Source organism: Labrus mixtus, chromosome 24 (assembly GCF_963584025.1).
Source record: "Labrus mixtus chromosome 24, fLabMix1.1, whole genome shotgun sequence".
NCBI classification, from domain to species: domain Eukaryota; kingdom Metazoa; phylum Chordata; class Actinopteri; order Labriformes; family Labridae; genus Labrus; species Labrus mixtus.
In genome coordinates, this window is record NC_083635.1 from 57501 (window position 1) to 62500 (window position 5000).

At 44.3% G+C, this 5000-nt stretch overlaps 2 non-coding genes and 6 pseudogenes across 2 annotated transcripts; all 8 read left to right on the forward strand.

The window, feature by feature from the left end:
- The first annotated feature begins 3243 nt into the window (after positions 1-3243).
- LOC132959921 (5S ribosomal RNA) lies at positions 3244-3352 on the forward strand (annotated as a pseudogene).
- Positions 3353-3474: 122 nt separating this feature from the next.
- Positions 3475-3583, forward strand: LOC132960055 (5S ribosomal RNA; annotated as a pseudogene).
- Positions 3584-3702: 119 nt separating this feature from the next.
- On the forward strand, positions 3703-3811 carry LOC132960027 (5S ribosomal RNA; annotated as a pseudogene).
- A 122-nt stretch (positions 3812-3933) lies between these two features.
- LOC132960119 (5S ribosomal RNA) lies at positions 3934-4052 on the forward strand. The gene has a single exon (XR_009667181.1). It is a non-coding gene; the product is annotated as a 5S ribosomal RNA (ribosomal RNA).
- Positions 4053-4175: 123 nt separating this feature from the next.
- Positions 4176-4284, forward strand: LOC132959941 (5S ribosomal RNA; annotated as a pseudogene).
- A 122-nt stretch (positions 4285-4406) lies between these two features.
- Positions 4407-4525, forward strand: LOC132960135 (5S ribosomal RNA). The gene has a single exon (XR_009667196.1). It is a non-coding gene; the product is annotated as a 5S ribosomal RNA (ribosomal RNA).
- Positions 4526-4647: 122 nt separating this feature from the next.
- Positions 4648-4756, forward strand: LOC132959987 (5S ribosomal RNA; annotated as a pseudogene).
- A 123-nt stretch (positions 4757-4879) lies between these two features.
- Positions 4880-4988, forward strand: LOC132959992 (5S ribosomal RNA; annotated as a pseudogene).
- The last annotated feature ends 12 nt before the right edge of the window (positions 4989-5000 follow it).

Below are 5000 nucleotides of genomic sequence, written 5' to 3' on the forward strand. Positions count from 1 at the left end.
TTTTATTTGTATAGCGTCAACTCATAACAAGTGTTATCTCGAGACACTTTACAAGAAGCAGGTAAAATACCTTACTCATTGTCTGTTAACATTACAAAAGAGCAGGTAAAAGACCTTACTCATTGTTATGTTACAAAAAGCAGGTAAAGGACCTTACTTATTGCTATGTTACAAAGATCCGGCCTATCCATCATGACCACTTTAGCAAAGCAGCAAAAGTTACAGTGGTAAGAAAAAACTGCCTTATTAAAAGGCAGAAATCTTCGGCCGGATCCCCGGCTCATGACGAAACAGTCTTCACAGGCCTAGACTGCGCCGGGCTTGGAAAGGGATAGGGGGAGAGATGGGATAAGATGCAGGAAGAGGGATAGAGAGCAAGGGGGTGGGGGGAGGTAGACCGTCCATCAGCAATCCGGTGGGGAGGGGAGGGGGTGTGGGGGGTTGTTCTGGCAGGCCGCCAACCCACGATCCGGTGGGGAGGGGGTAGTGGTGGGGTGGGGGTTGTTCTGGCAAGCCGTCAACCGATGATCTTGAGGAGCCTAGGGGAGCTCAAGAGCTCCCAGGAAAGTAGGTGGTTAGTGACTGAGATTTATAGATAGATACATGCAGTAATATGATGTACTGTATATGCAGAGAGAGAGAGAGAGAGAGAGAGAGAGGAGCTCAAGGTGCCAGTTCCCCCGGTAGTCTAAGCCTATAGCAGCATAACTAAGAGCTGGTCTACACCAGCACCAGCCCTAACTATAAGATTTATCTAAAAGGAAAGTTTTAAGTCTAATCTTAAAAATACAGACTGTGTCTGCCTCCCGGACCCCGGCTGGAAGGCGGTTCCAGAGGAGAGGAGCCCGATAACTGAAGGCTTTACCCCCCATAGTACACTTGGAGACTGTAGGTACCACCAGCAGGCCTGCACTCCGGGACCGCAACGCTCTCAAGGGACAGTACGGCACTAGTAGCTCCTTAAGATAAGATGGTGCCTGGCCATTTAGAGCTTTGTAGGTGAGAAGAAGGATCTTGAATTCTATTCTAGACTGTATAGGGAGCCAGTGCAGAGAAGCCAGGACAGGAGTAATGTGGTCCCATTTCCTGGTTCTGGTCAGTACACGAGCTGCAGCATTCTGGACCCGTTGAAGAGTCTTTAGAGATTTGCCAGAGCACCCTGACAAAAGAGAGTTACAATAATCCAGTCTGGAGGTAACAAATGCATGAACTAGTTTTTCTGCATCACTTTGCGACAGGATATTCCTGATCTTGGATATATTACGAAGGTGAAAGTAGGCTGTTCTTGAAACTTGACTGATGTGAGAGCTAAAAGACATATCTTGATCAAAAATAACTCCTAGATTCCTAACAGTGGTGCTAGATGCCAGGCTGATGTCATTAAGGACAGTCACATCACTAGAAAAAGTCTCTCTGAGGTTCTTAGGGCCTAGCACAATAACTTCAGTCTTGTCTGAGTTAAGTAGCAAAAAATTTCTGGTCATCCAGGTCCTAACGTCCTTAAGGCATGTTTCTAGCTGACATAACTGACTGGTACCATCGGGCTTCATTGATACATAAAGCTGAGTATCATCTGCATAACAATGAAACTGTATGGAGTGTTTCCTCATAATATTTCCCAGAGGAAGCATATATAATGTAAAAAGAATTGGTCCAAGCACTGAACCTTGTGGGACTCCATGGCAAACTTTAGTGTGCATAGAGGACTCATCATTAACATGTACAAACTGAGATCGGTCTGATAAGTAGGATTCAAACCAACTTAAAGCAGTCCCTGTAATTCCAAGCAAATGCTCCAGTCTGTACAACAGGATCCGATGGTCAATGGTGTCAAAAGCAGCACTAAGATCTAACAAGACGAGCACAGACAGAAGTCCCCTGTCTGAGGCTAGAAGTAGATCGTTTGTAACTCTAACTAGTGCAGTCTCAGTGCTATGGTGGACTCTAAATCCTGACTGGAACTCTTCAAATAAACTGTTGTCATGGAGAAAGTCACACAGCTGTTTAGCTACCACCTTCTCCAGGATCTTCGAGATAAAAGGAAGGTTGGATATAGGTCTGTAGTTAGCCAGAGTTCCTGAGTCCAGAGTAGGCTTTTTAAGTAGAGGTTTGATTACCGCTACTTTAAATGTCTGTGGTACATAGCCTGCCAGTAAAGACATATTGATCATATCTAATATGGAGTTGCTAACTAAGGGAAAGACTTCCTTAAACAGCTTGGTTGGGATTGGGTCCAAAATACAGGTTGACGGTTTCGATGCAGAAAAAATGGAATGTAGCTCTGAAAGGTCGATTGGAGAAAAACAGTCGAGACTAATATCTGGTCCTGGAACTGTCTCTGCCGTAACAGACGTATCTGCACCAGGTAAGGGCAGGAGGTTACCAATTTTGTCTCTGATGTCTAGAACTTTGTTGTTGAAAAAGCTAAGGAAATCATTACTGCTGAGGGCTAGAGGAATACAAGGCTCAATGGAGCCATGACTCTCTGTCAGCCTGGCTACAGTGCTGAAAAGGTATCTAGGATTGCCTTTGTTTTCCTCGATTAGAGAGGAGTAGTAGGCAGCTCGGGCGTGACGTAGAGCCTTCATATATCTTCTATGACTATCCTGCCAGAAAAAACGAGATTCTACCGTTTTGGTCGAACGCCATATTCTTTCAAAATTCCGTGATGATTGTTTCAGAGTACGGGTTTCTGAGTTGAACCATGGAGCCACTCTCCGCCGCTTGACAACCTTCTGTTTCAGGGGAGCAATCGAATCCAGAGTAACTCTCAGTGAATCCACTGCACTATCAACAAACTGATCTAGCTGAGAGGGACTAAAGCTATCGTAAGAGTTTCCAACTGGGTTGAAACACGGTACTGAATCAAAAACAGCTGAAATAGCTTCCTTAAATCTAGCCACAGCACTATCCGACAAACTTCTAGAAAGCACACCTCTTCCAGGCAGAGGTAATTCTAGTAGGACAAAATCAAATGTAATAAAAAAATGGTCTGATAGCAGAGGATTTTCTAGGAAAACTGTAAGGTTATGGATTTCAATTCCGTAAGCTAAAACAAGATCCAGGGTGTGGTTAAAATGATGAGTAGGTTCGTTTACACCCTGGGTGAAACCAATAGAGTCTAATAGTGACATGAAAGCTGTGCTCAGGCTATCATTTTCAACATCCACATGGATATTGAAGTCACCTACAACAATCAAGGGCATGACATCTTTAAAAGGCCCCTGTCTGCACGCAATAATGGCTTATGGCCATACCACCCTGAACACGCCCGATCTCGGAAGCTAAGCAGGGTCGGGCCTGGTTAGTACTTGGATGGGAGACCGCCTGGGAATACCAGGTGCTGTAAGCTTTTTCATTTTTTTGATCATATGTTTTTTTTTTATCATAGAGAGACATATTCACATGTCCAAAAATTCAGCCAGAATCAAGGGCATGACATCTTTAAAAGGCCCCTTTCTGCACACAATAATGGCTTACGGCCATACCACCCTGAACTCGTCCGATCTTGGAAGCAAAGAAGGGTCGGGCCTGGTTAGTACTTGGATGGGAGACCGCCTGGGAATACCAGGTGTTGTAAGCTTTTTCATATTTTTGATGATGTTTTTTTTTATCATATAGAGACATATTCACATGTCCAAAAATTCAGCCAGAATCAAGGGCATGAAATCTTTAAAATGCCCCTGTCTGCACACAATAATGGCTTACGGCCATACCACCGTGAACTCGTCCGATCTCGGAAGCTAAGCAGGGTCGGGCCTGGTTAGTACTTGGATGAGAGACCGCCTGGGAATACCAGGTGCTGTAAGCTTTTGCATTTTTTTTGATCATACGTTTTTTTTTATCATATAGAGACATATTCACATGTCCAAAAATTCAGCCAGAATCAAGGGCATGACATCTTTAAAAGGCCCCTTTCTGCACACAACAATGGCTTACAGCCATACCACCCTGAACACGCCCGATCTCGTCCGATCTCGGAAGCTAAGCAGGGTCGGGCCTGGTTAGTACTTGGATTGGAGACCGCCTGGGAATACCAGGTGCTGTAAGCTTTTTCATTTTTTTGATCATATGTTTTTTTTTTTATCATATAGAGACATATTCACATGTCCAAAAATTCAGCCAGAATCAAGGGCATGACATCTTTAAAAGGCCCCTTTCTGTACACAATAATGGCTTACGGCCATACCACCCTGAACTCATCCGATCTCGGAAGCTAAGCAGGGTCGGGCCTGGTTAGTACTTGGATGAGAGACCGCCTGGGAATACCAGGTGCTGTAAGCTTTTGCATTTTTTTTGATCATATGTTTTTTTTTATCATATAGAGACATATTCACATGTCCAAAAATTCAGCCAGAATCAAGGGCATGACATCTTTAAAAGGCCCCTTTCTGCACACAATAATGGCTTATGGCCATACCACCCTGAACACGCCCGATCTCGTCCGATCTTGGAAGCTAAGCAGGGTCGGGCCTGGTTAGTACTTGGATGGGAGACCGCCTGGGAATACCAGGTGATGTAAGCTTTTTCATTTTTTTGATCATGTGTTTTTTTTTTATCATATAGAGACATATTCACATGTCCAAAAATTCAGCCAGAATCAAGGGCATGACATCTTTAAAAGGCCCCTTTCTGCACACAATAATGGCTTACGGCCATACCACCCTGAACTCGTCCGATCTCGGAAGCAAAGAAGGGTCGGGCCTGGTTAGTACTTGGATGGGAGACCGCCTGGGAATACCAGGTGCTGTAAGCTTTTTCATTTTTTTGATCATATGTTTTTTTTTTTATCATATAGAGACATATTCACATGTGCAAAAATTCAGCCAGAATCAAGGGCATGACATCTTTAAAAGGCCCCTTTCTGCACACAATAATGGCTTACGGCCATACCACCCTGAACTCGTCCGATCTCGGAAGCAAAGCAGGGTCGGGCCTGGTTAGTACTTGGATGGGAGATCGCCTGGGAATACCAGGTGTTGTAAGCTTTTTCATATTTT